Here is a 19,260-nt window from a genome sequence, read left to right on the forward strand (position 1 = left end):
AGTGCCTTGTACTCGCTAATCCTTTAATAGGATTAGGCAAACTGTTGAGTCCAATATGAAGGTGATGGGTTTTGGGTTTTGTTTTATGAAAGGAGGTACAAAGAATCGAGTGTCTGCGTAGGTTTGGAACGTTCTCCGACGCCACGACCTTTAGTCCCTTACAGCCACTTATCTTACCCTGCCTTTGTTTTCGGGTTATCTGGGTGAGGTTGCCCTGGTTTCTATCACGCACACAAAAAGGTTCTGGCTTGGGCGTTTGGGGAATCCACTATGGCTAGCCTACTGCCAGCGCGTTCAGGGGGAGGAGACGTTCTTACCCTCCCGGCGCGCCCTGCCGCGCGGTGCGTTTGGACCCGACTAGAGCTTTCGGGGTGAAAGCAGAGCCCCAAACTTTGTGCCCAGGGCGATAAGCAAGAGCCAGAACCCGGAACGAGCAATCTTGCTAGTGAGGGAAAGGGGGCGCTGACGCTCCAGAAACCAGACCTGGGCGGAGTGGGTCCTTGGAGAGAGGACTGAGGAAAAGGACTTCGTTCACCTTCCTCGCCTTCTTTAATTTTGAATTCTCTCGTTAGGTCGAGGGTTTGCCATTCGCACCAACCCCACCCCCAATTCCCACCCCCTCACAAACTCGGAAGACTAGGGCAGCCAGGTGACGCTAACCCTTCAGACTGCCATCACCTTCTCTCTCTTTGGGGGGCTGAGAGGGGGGGGACATAGGACAGAGGGCAGGGAAAGGTCACAGAAAGTTCTCCAAGGGGGTGCTGTGCTAAACTAGGACGGGGTCCTGGGATGTCGGGGTTGGGAAGGCGCGCGCGGCAGAGCTTGGGGCCCATTCCCGCAGCCCTTCAGCGCGGCTACCTCTCGTGCATCTTCAGTTCGGGTGACTGTTCTGCTCACTATTACTTCCACATGTTCCTTCAGGAAATCATTGAAGGCAAATATATGAACAGTCCCTTGTTCGGAATGCTAACAGGATACCGTAATGTTTGTAGATAATGAACCCGTCCGTATGACTCTCCCTCCTCCCTCCCACCAAAAAAAAAAAAAAAAAAACTCAGAATGAAGAATAAAAAGGAATAGCGGGTGCAAGCTTTAGTACCATTTATTGATAAAGACAACTTGAGATCTAGGGTTTTTTTTTTTTTTTTTTTTTCCCCCCCCCCCCCCCTTTCTTTTCTACAAAACATCTAAGAGGGTAGGACACAAGGCAGGAAGTCTATCCAGGAGGCCTGCTTTGCAGTCGGAGAAACTGCCAGTCAGGTCGGGGTCTCCAAAATGCAGGGCCCCAGAGCTCCCCGCCCACAAATGGTAACTTCACAGTTCGTTTCAGAGGCGCTTAAAGGGGCCCGAAAAGCTGGCTGAACGGAGGGAACTTTGGGCCGAAACTCCTCGAGTGTTTAAAGCGACCAGAATGGATGAGCAAGAGAGCACCCAGTTGTCCTTCTGGTAGTAATTACCTGCCTAATTTGAATGATGCCTTTGTTATGATCATTAACAAACATTTGCTAAAGGTTTCCATGTGTGACATTCCAGAAGGTTTAAAGGCCTGGGGAGCTGACTCCCGGGATAGCGCGTCGGTGGGGGGTGGCGCGGGGAAGCAAATGGTTGGGTCAAGATTTCGCCACGGCAGGGCCGCGCAAAGATGGAGAGAGGTCAACATCTGTCTCCCCAGAAAAGCAAAATAACCCGGGAGCAACCTCGGCGTTGGAGGCCTTGGAAAAGAGGCGGTTCGCTTCTCAGACCGAGTCCTGCCCACGTACCCCACCCCCGAAAATCCCCCCCTTCTGCCCCCCCACACACACACCCGCCGCCCCTCCCACTGCTCATAGGCGGGTTTGAATCCTCTGTCCGCCTTCTGCCGCGTGTCGCAGGCTGCGAGAGGTCTGGTCTGAAGGAGCCAGTCAGTCCCGGCGTCGCGGGGAGGTGGGGCGAGCCGAGCAGCGCTCCTCCAGTGTTGTTCTAAGATCCTTCCAGATTGTTCCCCCGACGACCCGGGTCCTGGGTGGTCCTGAAGCCGCAGTGGGCAAGAAGCGTCCTCTGGCCAAGGCGGACTTTGGGGTCTTTTTCCTCTCACCTTTGGCGTCTACCAGGAATGTCGCGGGGGTCCAGACCGCCCATGCGCCCCGAAGAATGACCTTTGAAGAATGACCTTTGTCGCCTGGGTAGCTGTGCTAAGGTCCCAGCCCACACCCGGATTTTGATTATTAATCTCCTGTCGCGTTACCTTGAGGGATCATCATTGGTCCAAAAATAAGGATTTTCGCCCCCAAGTCGGCAACCTGGGTGGCTGTGACTCTCTGGGAAAGAGGCCCAACTCTAGAATTATGCTGGATCGAAGACTGGGGGGCAGGGGTGAGGGGCGCGGCGATTCTGGCTGGGTTTGCAGCCTTAGGCCCTCGGGTGAAAAGAAAATTGGTCGCAAGAGCATAAAGAGATGTGGTAGCGCCAACATTCTCACAACCAAATCTTACAGCCAAAACTTCTTACAACCAAATCAAAATGGTCACGAAAACACAACCTACCCCGAGCCCTATGTCCCAGCCTCGGTCTTTGAGCTTCAACTCCTAGGTAACCTCGGTGGGCCGCTGCGGGCGCGTCAAGCCTCTGGCTTTCGTGGGCGTTTCTTGCTGAGTTGGCTTTTTATTATTTTACTCTAGCCCTGCTCCCTACCTCCACCTCCCTCCAATTTTGCTTTCCTTGAAGGAAGCAACAAGGTCCATTTTGTCTTAGAAGACATTGTGTCAAAAAGCCTTAGTGAAAATCACATCTTAACAAACTTGTGCTTTTTTTCTCTTTCACATACAATGGGGGTTGAAGTCCACGCCCAGCTTCTTGAATTAAAAATGAGGGACCATAAGAAAAAAGAAAACGGACCTAACTCCCTGTTAATCGTCCCTACCCATCCAGCCCCTCACCCACCTAACCCCACATTCTTGATTCCCTCTGCAGGAATTGCCTCCCTGGGCCTGTGAAGACCCCTTCCTTGGAAAGGCTGAGGGAAGACTTTTGGGTGGGGCAGGCAAATGTGGGGTCCTGCTGGGAATATTTGGCTTTTGCCTGGGGTCTTCCCCAAATACGACTTGACACTGTCTCCCAGCCTTCTTGCACAATCAGAATTGAGAGACTTCCAGGTCTTAGCAAAGAAAGTTCTCCAAAAGTCTACCCACTAGTCTTGTCTAATGTGGGGTGACTTCTCCATGAGACCCCTGGCACCCGTTGTCCCCTTCTGCATGGAGACCAATTGAACCTCAGAATGCAGCATCTCCAGATTGGGGCTCACCAGCTGGGACCTTCTTCTAGGACTCCTAGCAACCCAGCAGTGTTATCAAGCTGAGGCCCAGAGACCATGAGCCCTGTTTTGTGACCAGGCTGACCCAGGTGGGAAAAATGAGGTAACCACACACGGGAGCCCTCTGGATCTTGTGGCCACTGTGTGAGCCTTTTCCTTGGGAGAGGATCTAGCGTCTAGAGTCCTCAGTCTAGGGATATTGAGCCTCTAGTCCCTCTCCTCTTAGGACATAGTTTCTGTTACTTTTAATTTGAAAACCGTGTGTGTGTGTGTGTGTGTGTGTGTGTGTGTGTGTGTGTGTGTGTGTGTGTGTGTGTGTGGAGGGGGGTGACTAGATTGGGAGGTCTGCTCTTTATTAGGGGCCTTGGTCTGCCAGATTTCTAGCACACAGCTGTGGCTTGGGAGGGCTGGCTCTGTTTAGGTCAGCCTGACTGAAGAAAGGGCCTTGTCCTCAGGAAGTCTCAGGGGAACAGCAGGGTCCTGTGATGTTCAAAAAAAACTTTTCTAGCACAAGTATTGTGAAGTAAAAAAATGAGTGGAAGCTGAGTCCCACAATGACATTAATTATAGAACATAGGTTTGAATATGAACCTTATTATTTAATCAGGGTAGTATCTTATTTAACCACCAACATAACCCATGATTGTGGATTATTCCCATCTAAGAGATGAACGAAGTTACAGGCATTGAGCAATTTGCACACAGCGAGGCCAGCATCTGTCTGTCCATGTCCTGGTTTCACTTACTGTGTGATCTGGCCAAAGCAAATCATCTCTCTGAGCCTGAACTTCCTCATCTGTACTGATAGGCAAGGATATCCCAGGATTGGTGGATGATTAATCTCAGGCCTAGAGGCAGAACAAGAAGGAAATGGGAAAGAACAGAGAAGAACCTGAAAGATGGTAGACAGGCTAGCATCACCAGCCAGTGTCTGGGAGAAAGCCAAGAGAAAGAAAGGTAAACTGAGACGTCAACCTCTGGGAACCCCTCGATGTCCTGCTGGGGTTGTACACCGGATACCTGACTTTGAGAGGGTGTACTTGGTAGGAAGAGACCCATGCTTCTCAAACATGGTCCCCCTTCCCCACTAACCAACCCCAACATTGTTTTCCTAATTTGAGGCTAATTAACAAGAATGTTTACTGATTCACTGATAAAGCTCACTGAGCATCTGTTTGTACCTGATACTATCCTGGATATAGGAGATATATATCTATATGAACATATAGATATAGATATATGAGTATAGTAGTCAGTAGAACAGATATGGTCTTTGCTCTCAGAGAACCTGCTAGAATACTTGAGCCCCAGGGTTTCCCCCATTGCAGCATCATCACTGAGTATCAAGCGAGTCCACATGGGGACGAGCTCACTTCCCTATGAGATAGTTATGAAGAAGAGGGAGAACAAGCAAAGTGTTGGGTCATGGGCCCCAGAACCTCCCCAGACTCTGCAGAATGTTCATAACTGGGATTTTCAAAGGGGAGGGGAGGAGCTTATCTTAATCCAATTTAATAAATAAATATTGAGTCTAAAGATGCCCAAGATTTTGTGCCAAGTGCCAAGTGATGGCTCTGCCTCCCTACAGGCCATGGCTAGTAATGCCAGCTACTTACCATGAAGCTGCAGTGTGGCTGCAGCACATGCCAGAGTCCCAGCGATGCTGAGCCCACGGCAGGAGCCTGACTCCAACCTGAAGGTCAGAGCCGGCTTCTTAGGGAGAAGGGATCTCCCTGCAACCCAAGAAGAGGAAGAAGCTGGTTGAGGCAGTCACAGCTGCTTGGACTTGGAGGGAAAGTGGGAAGGTAGAGAGAGAATCAGGGAGGACCTCCAGGCCATGGTAACAGTCTGGAACGTACATAACTGAAGCAGAATTGTATTTGAGTTAAGATTAGTCTGGAAGATGCCAGGAGCCAGGGAGGCTCCTGTGTGATCTAGTCAGCAAGGATGCCCCCCCCCCACCTCACTGATGCCTGGCTGGTGCCTGGGGCTCGGAGAAAGTGAATGGAAAGTGGTAAGCAATCTGTATAGACTCCTGGTTGGATGGGAACTGGGAGGAAGTGGGGGTCCCTCGCTGGTGCCATTTCTGTTGGAGGATAATCAGAACAGATTCGGCAAGGAAAATGTTGAGTCTGTTCTAACATGATACATTTGACAAAACTCAGACAAGCCAAGGATTACTGAGAAGAAAATCCAGAGCAGAATCTTGAGTAACTCCAGCATTTATCAGTGGCAGAGAAACTCTGAAAAAGAACAGCAGGAATTTTTATCTCCCGAATATTCAGCTGTTGTCCTGAATCCATCCATTGGGAGCTGGTTGAATTTAAAAAGTTGTCTACTTATCAGTTGAGTTCAGCATTATAAATTGTGGCCAGACATATCTGATGATTTGTAGTTTATGAGTGATTAAGAAAATTGCATGAGAACATGAGAGCTTTCATTGTGATATGATTGACAATACTAGATTATTTTTCCCATGTCCATACTCTTAAGGATCCATGTATACCCATATTTGGATTTCAGACCACCCAGAGCCCCAAATGGGTGTTAAAACCAGACCCTTGTCCTAAAGCTAAACCACAGTAGCTCTTTATCACCCCACATCATGCACTGGAGAGAAGGAGACTGAGCGCTCTCTCAGGGACAAAAATAATGATGTGTGCTTCCAGTGACAGAGATCGCATTTTAGCTTCAGTGATCACTCTTGCTCCTCACCTGTAGAATCTCTGACTATCTGTCTTCCTGGTACAATATCTTCCCCTCAGTTTCCCTTACAGCTAAGTGTGGCCATGAAAAAAAGTCTGGCCATTGGGATGTAAGCATAAGTTGTAGGTTCAACTGCCAAGAAATGTCCTAAGTGTGAAAGGCACAGCCTCCTCCATCCTGTCTTTTTGCTGGATGGGAAGCAGATGGACGACTGCAGCTTGAGCAGCCATCTTAGGTTGTGGGGCACCCTGAAAAGGGAAACCACACATTATGGTACAATAAAATGCAAAGTCTCTGACCCACAAAGTTGCAAACATATGCTGATAAGCTACCCACTGTCTTTTTGGAAATGTAGGGAAAGTAACATTCTATCTTGCTAACTCACATATTATGAATTCTGTTATTCCAGCCAAACTTTAACCTAACTAATGATGTCAGAAAGGATTTATTTTTTCCTAATACAAATATAACTGCCCTTGCTCAAAAATGAAAACTGTCTGGGGATAAAAGGGCTGAAAACACATACACAGCTGTGTGACATCCCTGTTAAGTCTACCAGCTCTGGATGTGTCCCTGATGCTACGCTCACATTTACAATATTCCTGTGGGATTTTAAGTGTGTGTGTGGCTTTACAACCTCAACACAAACATGCTGCTTGTTCAGCTGAATTTATCTTTGGACAGTCAACAACACAAAGGGGAATCTGAAGGAGACAAAAAAATATATACATTAGTTTCTCTTTGTCCCAGATTTTCATTCTTTAATATATTCATGCTCTTACCCTTGATTATATTCTTACAGTCTGCAGGTTTCTGGCTTTCTCTCCATGCTTGTCCCAGAATCTTAATGTATTTACATTCTCATTTGATTTGTAGTGGTTAAAAAATATGACTTCAGAAAGGGAAATTTCCTGTCCACATCTCAAGGTAATAAAATGGCCCTGCTAGTAAAAAGGTCCATAGAGCTGAGGCCAACTTCCATCAGACCGTTGGCAGAAAAATGCAGCCCCATGGGGGCAAGATGATGATTCCTGATTGGATCGGGAGTTTAATGAGAGAACAAGTTTCACTCCTCTCCCTACACTAAGGTAACTACAGATGTGCATAGGTATCTGGATGCAAATCTCAACCATCCCCTCTAACTATCAGAGAATCTTCAGTCACATTTGAAGGAAAGATTCCCTCAAAACCCTAAAATCAGCTTTCCTTTGTCTAAGTCCTTCTCCTTAGCATTTACCCCATGGGAAGTGACTCCTATGTCAGACACTTTACAAGACTCTGGCATGTTGCAGTAGAGAAGCAAACAAGCCCTCTGCTCCCAGGGGCTTGGCTCCTGGTAGGGGTAAGAGAAGACAAGCCAGGCCTTGATTAAATGACAGGTGGGATAAGTGTGCGCAGATACTCTGCTGTCCTGGGGACTATGGATGGTTCTCAGGAAAACCAGAGAGTTCCTGAGACTCCAGACAGTATCCCTGGGGAGATGTGTAAAGCTACTTGCAAATCAGAGGAAAGCATCTACAGTCAGTTATTGTTTTTAAGGCATTCAGCAAATTAGAACCTGGGAACCGTGTGTGTTTGGAGTAATACCACCATGGCAAAGAGCACTCTCCTGTTTCTGGAAATGATAGTTCTTAGTTTCCCAAAGGAGCTGTCATTTTCTGGTGTTGAATCACAAAATGAACACACTCAGCTAAGGGACTGCCCTCATTCAGAGGGGATCATTTCCTCCTCCTGGGTTTGGCTATCAAGACATCAGATTGCAGCCAGGTTCGTGACATCCCCAAGTCAAGTTCTCCTGTTTTCCTGGATTGTCTTGAGGAAGTCAAAGGAAAGTGTGCTGTGTCCTGCTCTGTGAGCTAATGTTTCACAGGTTGATGAAGGCACATTTCCTGTTATCCACTGGGTACAGACAGCTTATTGGAGTTTGCACTACACTACAACCCCACTCCTTTCAAGGATACCACCAGATGTTCCATGTCCCTTATTGTGTGTGCATTTAGATAATTATTTTATTGCTCCCTATGCGTGTTAAAACAATGATTTCACGGCACCTTAGATGTTTGATGGGTGTCAATGCTTTCTTGGAGAAAATTCCACCAGTCTGTGGATTTTCGCTCTCCTCGCTGTGATTTTAGCCACTAGAGGGCGCGAGAGGCCAGCTCAGAATCTAAGTCCCCCGTGGCGATGTCCACAACGAGTGCCCAAAACCAAGCCAGGGGTGCCCAAGGGTTCTGGAGAGGAGCCAGGTTGGCGTCTCTCTCTTCCCCAAGCCTCCCAAGTCCAGTCCCAGCCCTCAGGAGCCTGGGGTGGCTCTTGAAAGGCTGACCCTGCAAGGAGCCATCCTGAGGTTTGCGTTATCAGTGCAGGGGGGAGGGGAGAGAGGCGCCTGCTGTGATTCAAACCACAACGTTTCCACCCTACCCAGTGCCAGCTCTGTGCTAGGTATGTGGAGGGTAATTGCAATAATATCAACAACAACAACAACAAAGTTGGCAAAAACACAGTTACAAGTATAAAGAAGTGAAAGCACTTCTTGAGGTGCTTCATGCAACCTCAGAGATTAGGAGAAGGCTTCCAGGGTGGTGTCTCAGCCAAGACTGAAGATTAACCAGGTGAGGACTGTGTGCCTTGTAGAACCAGGTGAGGACTGTGTGCTTTGTAGAACCAGGTGAGGACTGTGTGCCTTGTAGAAGAGCAGGCTTGAACTAAGGCGCAGAGGCAGGAGTGGGGAGAGGGATCTTAGGCACTCCGGTAGAGGCGCCAGAGTAGGTTGGATATCCAACAAGACCCTGGAGACTGCAAGGAGATCTCAGGACATGAACTTAAGTTCAACTCGAAGGGAACTGTCTAAAATTGACTCCTGTTACAAATTCCCATGCCTCATCGTGTTCACTCTACATCCTTTGCTGGAATCTCAGTCTCTGGTAAACAATGTTAGCTCGAACAGGTAGATGCATTCTGGCAAACAGTCCTGCATTATGGAGAGAAAAGACTGAACTTTCTGGACATCTTCTGGGGAAATATTATTCTAAGATCAGTGGGCATTGTGGGAAATGTTGCTTATCAAATAATTTTCCATGATGATCCTGTGGAAAAGTTGATATTAGTACTGTGGGTTAGCTCGATTTTGTTCACTTGGGGAAAGTATCATTGAACCCCAGCCAGTGAACAGACTCATGTTTCTCTGGATGAGACAGGCATAATACTACAGACACAAAGATTACCTAACTCCTGCTACTAGAAGGATCTTGATACGTCTGATCCAACACCTATGTCCAATCTGGTCAAATAAGGGCATAAGGGTGATGTTGTCCCAACTTTGCATTTTACTCTCGACCACCAACCCATCTTCAACTGAACAAGAAGTCGTGACAAGATTTTATTTGTAAAAGTACACAAAAGAAAAAATAAATTTCAATACTCCTTGAGCTAACACATCAATCTACCACAAGTGAAACGGAAGGCATGATGACTATGGATCCGGTCAGAGATTCCTGTGGGTCACCCAAATTATTCCAGTGCCAGAATCTGTATGTTTCTTATCAAATAGTTTGATTTGACAATTCTGGCATATGTAACTGCTGTCTCAGTAGATCCAAAATACAGTTGAACATCAGCAGTTCATATTTTTTTTTTACCTAATATCTAGCTTACTAAATGAGTCTATTATTGTGCATAGAGATTCAGCTTTTCTATTTGCTTTGTACAATTCATAAGTGAATTGTCTATAGCTATGTGCTTGAATAATTAAGCTTTGTCCTGGCATTCAAATAAAATTAAATGTATTTCAAAAAAAACAACAACAACAACAACAAACACACACAATTTAAAACTGCAGGCTCTCACTTCAGATAGTGGTTATCTTATCTGCCCTTTTGAGTGCTGTTTGCTTTCCCTCAAGCCACCAATAAAATCTGAGAAAGTGGCATCAGCCATTCAAGAGCACTCTGACCCCACCCCCACCTCGATGATGAAACAGGAATTCACAGGCGCTTCTTTCATATTAGTCTTTGAACACAACCAAGAGCCAGGGTGACTGGCTAGAAAGCACAGCTCTCTCTGTGACCATGACAAACTTCATTTTAAAGCTATGTGACAATAATTCACCCTTAATCACAATTGCAAAGCTCATTCAGTGGATAAACATAGTACTTCACGGATAGAAGAAATGTAAATTTTCAACTACTCTGATACTTTCAAGCACAGATAGATCACTGTAAGTATGAGTCACTTTTTCTGAATTTCTTTTTCTTTATTTCATTTTAGATGACCCCACACTCCTAAGCCACTTTACACCATCCCAGAGTGTTCGTGAGTATGCTATTTTCGGATGATCTTGCCAGCCTGGACTGAACAGGCAGTGCTTCATATTCATCCCACCTTGAGACAAGAAACTCAATGGAAAAGGTGACTGCTTACCCTAACTATCATTCTGGGGCAGGGATTGAGGGGGGGACCTTTTGGCATCCAGGAGTGGTTCCCCACACTCATCATCATGCACTTTGCAGTTAGAAATAATCTGTTGGGCCCTCCCTGGTGGTGCAGTGGATTAAAGAGCAGCACTGCAAGCCAGCCACAGCCTCTTAGGTGAGAGTTCAATGCCTGCCCTGGGGGTGCAGAGCTGACCCACATGGCGCAGCAGACCTCTCCTAACCTGCCCGCTGCTCCCCTTAGCAGTGTTCTTCCCTCGATCTGCCAGTTCTGCTCCCCACTCTGTCTCTGGTGAATCTTCTCACTGCCCCTGTACCTCTGGCCTGCACCCCAGTTCTGTATGCACAAATAATAAATAAATCTTTTTTTTTAATATTTATTTATTTGTATGTACAAGAACTGGAGTATAAGCCAAAGATGTGGAGGGTGAGAGGATTCAGCAGAGACAGAGTAAGGAGCAGAACAGGCCGACCCACGAAGTACACTGCTAAGGGGAACAGCAGGCGGGTCAGGAGAGGTCTGCTGTGCCATGTGGGTCACCTCCCTGGCAGGGGAATCTCATGCTTCAGTGGCTGCTGATAGCTTCATAGTGCTATGCTTTAACCCCTTGCAACACCAGGGAGGGCCCAAAAACGAAGATTCTTTTCAGGAAGCGAAAAACCAGGTGAGCATCCAACCTGTTCAAGCTACTCTTCTGAAGCTCTGTTTGCCCTTTATTCTCACACTTCTCTGATTAGCCCCACCTCCGTCCCCATCTGAATCTGCTCACTTCCCCAAAGCTTCCAGGTTTATCTCCCCAAATTTCCCAACATCACCTCCTCCTTCTCTTCCTTCTGGCCTGCAGGGCCCTATGTCAAGCCTTAGAATCTCTCCTGCAGACGAGGAACAGCCCTCCTGATGCATTTCCACCGTTCCCTTACCCTCGTCCTAGCATCCTCTGCAGCTCTGAGCTAATGTGTCTGAGCTTCCTCCATGGTCTCCAGCGACCGTAAGATCATGTTCCAGAATCCTGGAACAGCCCCCAAAGCCCACCGGAAAGGGCCCTTGACCATGTTTCCAGCCTTGCCCTGGACACCTCTGCCTGTCTCCGGCAGTTTAGGTCAGAATCTGGACAATTCAGAACACTGTTCTGCTTTTCCTTCTCCCTTTGTTCCCTGGCTGCTATTTAGGCTCTCTTCTTTTCCTAGTAAAGTTCATTTCCCTTTTTTAGTTCAGCTACCTATGACCCAAAGGAAGATTTGGGGAGAGAGGAATGTGAAAATATTTGTGCTACTTGCTGGTGTGTGGTGGGTGTTGCTTATTAGGCCCATAGCTGAGGGAGCAGGAGGGTTTGGAGGAGAGAACCTGGGATCCAAGGGAGGAAGCAGGTCATTCAGAATGGGAACATGCCCCGTTCTCCAGCCCAGGGAGGCCACTTCAGGACTGGCGCCTCAGTGATGTCCGGAATCACTGACCTTCTCTATTTCCCTTGCGATCGGCCCTGTATCCGTAGAGGTCGAGGTCGTAGCAAGTCTTGTTTCACAAAACGTGGATTTTCACCTAAACTTGACTTTCCTCTCATGGTTCCTCTCCCAGGTAATGACAGCACCATCTTCTCAGTTGCCCAAACCCCAATCTAGAAACTTGTTCTTTCTTCTCCTTTAAGCCCCCTTGATTTTACCTTCCAATAGTATCTTAAGTCTGTCCATTCCCCTCTATCCACCTGGTCCCGAGAGACTCTTCACACCAGGAATTCCCTTCCAATGGCCTCTTCACATCTGCTCTTACCTGCCATCCATCCATTTTGCATTATCAAATCTGTCCCCATTGTGATTGAAATGCTAGAAGATGTGAAGCACAGTCTTTGTCACTCTCAAGTTACTGGCTTTAGGGTCTGAGGCAACTTTTCCCTAATGCTGAAGCCACTCCCGTTGCAGTACACTTCTAAAAATATGAACTTAGGCCCTCCCTGTTGGCGCAGTGGGTTAAAGCACAGCACTAAAAATCAAAAGTCATTTCTGCATGAGCTCGATCCCCGCCTGCCCCCGAGGTGACCACATGGTGCGGCAGACCTCTCCTGGCCCGCCCGCTGCTCCTCTCAGCAGTGTACTTCATCAATCTGCGTGTTCTGCTGCCCACTCTCTCTGGTGAATCCTCTCACCCTTCGCATCTCTGGCCTGTACCCCAGTTCTATATGAATAAATAAATAAATCTTTAAAAAAATATATGAACTTAGTTTTTATGCAAGTTAAATATGGCTTATTGAAACATATCATACATACAAAAAGAACACAAACTGTAGTATAGTTACTCAGTGATTTACACAAAAATGTATATAACTTAGTAATTTTACATAAAATGGACATGCTTGTGACCAGCATCCCAGAAGTCCCTCATGCCCCTCCACACTGTTCCCCAGGGTAACCACCACCCCAACTTCTGACACCATCAATTGGTTTTAGCTTTAAAGCTTTATATAAGTGGAGTGATACAACGTGCATTCTTGTGTATCTGACTCCTTTCACTCTGCATCTTGTTATTGAAAGTCATCCATGCTGCTGCTTATAGTTGTAGCTTGTTTATTCTCATTTCTGGGAAGTAGTCCATGGTATGAACTCACCACTGTTTATTTATTCTACTAACTGTTGATGGGCACTTGACTGTTTCCGGTATTTAGCTGTCAAGAATAATTCTTAACCATTTCACATATTAAGAAATCAAACCATCACATTGTGTGCCTTAAACTTATATGATCATGCATGTTAATTATTTCTCAGCAAAACTCATGAAATTGAATATGAGCATCTGAACGGCCTGTTCTGGTGAGTTTCTGTTCAGAATGTATCTACCAGTGGAATTTCTGGATCCTGGGGTAGATATTACCAATTTCCACGTTGTTGTATCCACTTTGGCTCTCACTAGCAATGTCTAGTGCTCCATTTGCTTTTATCTTTGCCAATTCCTGATATTTATCTTTTTCATTTCAGTCATTCCAAGGGACATTTTGCTCATAAATCTCACCAAAGTCACTTCTAATGTAATGGCCTTCAATGGGGTTTCACTGAATGTATAATAAAACCAGACTTTTAAATGTGAGACTGCCCCATCCACCCACCCACCCACGTCACTACAGGTCACGTCCATTCACTTTCTTTCCACACCAGTCTTTTCCTTCTTAACAACTATCAGGCTCTTTCCCTCTTGGATATGCACACTGCTTTCCTTCAGCTTGGGAAATGTCCCTCAGCCCCACCCACTTCTCCAGCCTTCCCGCCTAGCCCGTCTGTCTCCTTTCCAAGTATGTCCTTGGAAGTCCCTGACCCTCCCTCCCACTTAGTCTTCCTTAATAGTCTGTACATTCCCACTTTCCTTTTTTTTCCCCCTCCCTTTAAACTGTAAAGCCCATGAAGAGCCTTAAATTTTATAACCAGCCCAGCCCTGGGCCTGGCACACAGTGCTTGGCTTATCCTGGGGACTCACCAAATGTTTATTGAAAGAATGAGTGAATAAGTGCAATCTAGCTCAGACTAAGAGTTAAGTAATATTTAATATCCTCTTTGAGTGTGGAGTTTTAATATCCACTAAAGGAAGAAGTCTTTGTGTGCATGGAAAAAAACATTGCCAGAAGTGAATATGGCAAGGGACAGAGGGATGCACTTAGAGACAAGCATCCTAGAGCTTGTCCAGGAGCACAGTGTCTCTAGGAAAAAGAAGAGTTGCCATTAATTCTAAAAGAGGGGAGAAATGGCCAGCCTCTGGGATTTGGCTTGTATATTCTGAGAATTTTCTTGTTTTTAATCAAGTATCCTTCCACATCCTCCAAAGTCACTCTAGTGTCTTCCCAGAAGGAGTCTCTCTTCTTCTTCTTCTTTTTTAATATTTACTTATGTATGCATACATAACTAGGGTGCAGGCCAAAAGTGCAGGGACGGTCAGAGGCTTCACCAGAGACAGAGTGGGGAGCAGAACAGGCAGAGTGATGAAGTACACTGCTGAGGGGAGCAGCGGGCGGGTCAGCAGGGGTCTGCCGCGCCATGTGGGTCACCTCCAGGGTTGGGGATCAAACTCATGCTGAAGTGGCGTTAGCTTCTTAGTGCTGTGCTTTAACCCATTGAGCCACCAGGGAGGGCCCAGGAATCTCTCTTCTACAGGTATAAATCATTCCTAGGGAGTGACTTCAGCCTTAGGGATCGGTTGGCTCAGATCCTAAAATCAGTAACTTGAGAGTGACAAAGACTGTGCTTCACATCTTCTAGCATTTCAATAACAATGGGGACAGGCTTGATAATGTGAAAAATAATGTTCCTGGGAAGAATTTTGAGAATACATTAATTATTGTAAATTGGTAATTTTGTACATTTCTTAAATATGTTCATCCTCTCTTGTGCTAACCTGATTTCCCTCTATTGTCTATGCCATCAAATAGCATCATCTGACAGCCACTGCTATATATTTTCTACTGGACTAGAGAGGCTGAACATCCTCTGTGTGTGAGCAGAATAAAAACGTACAAAGTATTCAAATGAGAACAAGAGCAGGATTATTGTCATTTTCATTTAAAATGCCATATTAACTTTCTAGATAATTGGAAAGCATTTCTCCTTCATGGCATATGCATTTAAAAGGTTCACTTTGGCTCCAATAAGCCTACTGATTCAGCCACAAAAGTATGTTTCAAATAATGAGCTGCATGTTCAACGTTATCTTAGCACTATATAAATGTGAATTTCTGCAGGGCAGGTGGTCTTTCAAATTAAATGGAATCATTTTGTTGTTTAATGTACCTCATTTCAGAAAAAAATAATTGGTAGATCATATCAGTAAATGCGTGAGGTCTCGTAGGTGCTTAGTGACAAAGCTGTCCAAGCTGGTCTCTGTCCTTAAGGAGCAGGTATTTCATGGGGGGGGGGGTGACAGACACACAGGCAGATGTGGTGAGGTGTACTGAGGGGTACCAAGAGGGAAGATAGTATCTGGAGGGACCAAGAAGAGCGATTTACCCCACATTTGATTGGGGGGGAGGGTCACTTGTTATTCCTTCCCCCAGCAGTTCAAAATCCAGCTCAAATGCCAATCCGCAGAGAAGTCACCCCAAACCCCTGGCAGGAAAGTCCCCCTGGGGGTGTTCTGGTCCCTGTGAGGATCAATTCTTGCCTCACTGCTACCTGTGCACTGTTGCGGTCGAGCAACTTAGTAGAGTGGTCACCAGTGTGGACTCTGGTCAGACAGCCTGGAGCGGGTGCTTGTGTGCGTCTTCATGAACTTTCCTTTTCCTCAGTTTCCTCATCTGCATGAAGACGTAAGAGGTTAGCTTGGAAAACAGCTCTTAGGAATAGTGTCTAATGTGTAGTAAGTGCTCATAGGAACTCTGAGTTTGTTTCTCACCGTCTCATCTCTTTCATTGCTAAGTTCCTTCAACTCAGGTATTAAGATATTTGTCTTAGTGTCCTACCCCATAGGTCCCAAGCTTTTTCCACCTGTGTGTGAAACAGCCCCTTAGAAAAGCCTTAGATACTCCTAAAGGTCCTTTAATGGTCTCTTAAGCAAGTAAAAATTGTTTGCTGCCATGGATAAAGGTCCCAGAATGCCATATGGATCAAATCTGAGTTCCCTGTGAAGGGTTGAAAATGCAGAGTACATCATTTACATTAGAGACTTATACATGTTGCTGCCAAGTGATACCTTAATACCTATTTGTTACCAGGCAACGGGGCTAAAAACTGTCACCAGGTTAGAATCTCTTTCACTAGTTCTCATCACCCTAAAAACATACAAAAGATCCAAGGTACAGTTAAAAAAAAAAACAAAAAAAAACAAGGGCCTCCTTGGTGGGTCATGGGTGAAAGTCTAAGCACTATAAGCTCTTGCCAGCCAACCACTGTGACATGAATTTGATCCCCGGCCAGGGAGCTGCCCCACATGGCACGGCAGACCTCTCCTGTCTCACCCGCTGCTCCCCTCAGCGGTGGACTTCAGTCAATCCACCTATTCTGCTCCTCACTCTGTTTCTGTGAATCCTCTCACCTCCTGCACCTCTGGCCTATACTGCCAGAGGTGTTCTTATATTCATAAATAAATAAAAATAAATCTTGAAGAAAATGTGTTCTAAGAACTAGCAAGGTAGAGGTGGAGACAGAAAGTCCAGTCAGCTACTCAGGTACAGGGCGTAGTGGACAGAGGCCTGCAGCTTCCTGGTGGCTGACTACCCTCCACAGCACCCTCCACAGCACCTCTGACAGAAAAAAAGAAAACAAATCCACATGTCTCCTCCCATTGAGAGGTTCCCCCAATCCAAGGTTTTGAGCAGTTACTACTTGCCAGGCACTTGGCTGAGCGTGTTACACAAATTATGTTGCTTTAGTCACATTTAAATCTATAAGGCACCTTCCTACTCTTACAAGCCTAAGAAATCACCATTGCCAACTTTCCTGGGACCAAAAAATAAATATTGTCCATAAAATAAATTTTACATTATCTAAATAGTGCACACTTAGATGATACTCTATTTTAAGGCATTTCTTTCCACAAACTTGCTATAATTACGGTGGTATTGTACTTCTTCGTGTTATAATTCTAAAATTACCATGTGCATCAAGGGGAGATTCCTTTGTACCTTCATAATAGATTTCTCCATCACTCTCCAGGGGACATACACACACAAATGCATAGTCAGCTATGTTGTTAGAATATATTGTACAGGTCAAACTGTAATTAAAATAATTATTATTTATGTAGCGCCATAAATGTATCCACTACTTGAGTCATAATCACAGTAGTTAGAGACAGAAAACAGCAATTATATAATCCAGTCAACCCCAGCAAATGTATGTCAGCCAAGATCCCAGCAGAGAGAATCTGAGAATTAAATTCAAACAAAAATAACTCTAAGAGTCTCTGCATTCTCGGGTTTCCCTTCTCTTCGTTTTAGTGTGGGTTTTCATTCATTCACTCACTCAAGCAACAAAAATTTATACTTTGTTTACTTTATACCAGGTCCTGTGTTAGCACCAAATATCTAGAAGATTAAGTAAAGGTCCCTGCCTTCAAGGAGCTCCCAATTCTTAAAAAAAGGCAAAGATGAATAGCTTTGAGTCTTCCCCGAGGGACCTGTAATTAAAAGGGGTGCCTTGTCTAGATGCAAATAATGCTAATATAAGTCTCCTGTGAAACAGTAACCAACATTTATGGAACTCTTACCACAGGTGAGACACAGTATTAGAGGTGTGTGTGTGTGTGTGTGTGTGTGTGTGTGTGTGTGATTTCTTTCACCCACCCACACTCTCCAGAAGATGATTAGGTCGAAGTTTTTATTATTATTCTATTTTCCAATTAATAAAGATGAAGGCTGGAAAGATTTAAGCAACCTGGTCTCAAACAGCCTTCATGCACCCAGCTAAGCTGTGAGCACCGAGGGCTCTGGACTGTGTAAGGAAGTCACCAATAGTTCACAATGGACAGGGAGCCAATCTATGATCAGAGCTTTCTGGGTGAGGGGCCCAGACTTTGGCCCAGTTCTTTCCTCTCCTGTAGCCTTGGCTGCAGTGTGACCCCAATGTGAGCATCAGTGTGGAGTCCAGCAGTGACAACCTTCCAGAAATTCACCTTCCACAGATACAGTCTTCCCCCTGCTATATCTCACTTGAGCACCCACACTCTCAGAAATCTAGATTTTCTCTGACACACTGTCTCCCAGGGGCCAAAGGTCTCCCCCTAACTGCAAAGCAGTAGTCTTAAGACTCTTCTTCGGCTAGACACAGACACACACACGGGCTCACTCTCCACCAGGACTTCTGTTCCGAAGTATCTCATGACAGTGAGCGCACTGAACCACAAGCGAAGGTTCCTAATTATGAGGCTTCCTTCTCTGGTGACCTTTGGCGTCACCCTCCCTGCAGGGAGGCAGTGGAGAAAGTGACTGTTCTAGTCTCCCTGGAGCCTGACACAGTTTTTGGCAAAGTGCTGGTGGAGTATGCATGTGACATTTCTGCCAAAGTTGTTCCCCTTCCTTATTCACAGGGGATGGGAGGGAGAAGGAATGGTAATGTTTGGACAAAGAGCATGAAGCCTCTGCCCTGCTGCTGTGATCCTTTTAGGTAGGACCCAGCAGTGGTGTCCTCGAGAGGTGAGGGAGGATTTGAGCATGGGGCTGTGATCCTCGCTTCAGTCTTTCTCACACCCAGTTATCTGAATTCCAGCCCCCTGTGCCTTCCTTATATTCTGAATTCCAGATCCAAAGATAAAAGACTAGTCAGGTTGTTAACATGGTGTAAAGGTCTCTAAGGGAAGCTTTGAAACTCATTGGAAAAATTATTTTGAGTAATTTGGTAATTTTTTCTCCCACTTTCCAATGACTGTAAAGGGTTCCAGCCACTGTGAACTAATAAATAGAAAGTGGGTGATGTAAACACGTATCTGCTTTTCCTCTTTATTTGGCCACTGACCAACTGCTAAGAAAGTTGGGATGATATAATACTTAGTCTTTATTTAAACATTTTCCCCAGTGAGACACATACTATTAAAATCATTGCTACTAGCAGCAAGTGTGCATGCAGTTCCTGCTGCAATGTATAATTCCTCAACAGCCCAATAATTACGAATACCTCAAGCTCAAGAGAGGGAAATTTACTAAGAAAGAAAAGAGGGCATTCATGAGTGTTCTTCATCAAGCCTTGGCCCAGAGGATCAAAACCTTTTTGCTAGAAGCTCTTACATATTCTAGAACAACAAACAAAAATATTTTATGCTGCTCTGTTTCAAACAATAAGGCAGAATATAATAAAATAAACCACAAAATGTGATCTCTGTCCTTTTCCACCACCACCTAGCTTTCAAGATATGTGACTTCCTGATAATTC

This window comes from Condylura cristata, unplaced genomic scaffold (assembly GCF_000260355.1).
Source record: "Condylura cristata isolate star-nosed mole 26May11 unplaced genomic scaffold, ConCri1.0 scaffold00012, whole genome shotgun sequence".
NCBI classification, from domain to species: Eukaryota; Metazoa; Chordata; class Mammalia; order Eulipotyphla; family Talpidae; genus Condylura; species Condylura cristata.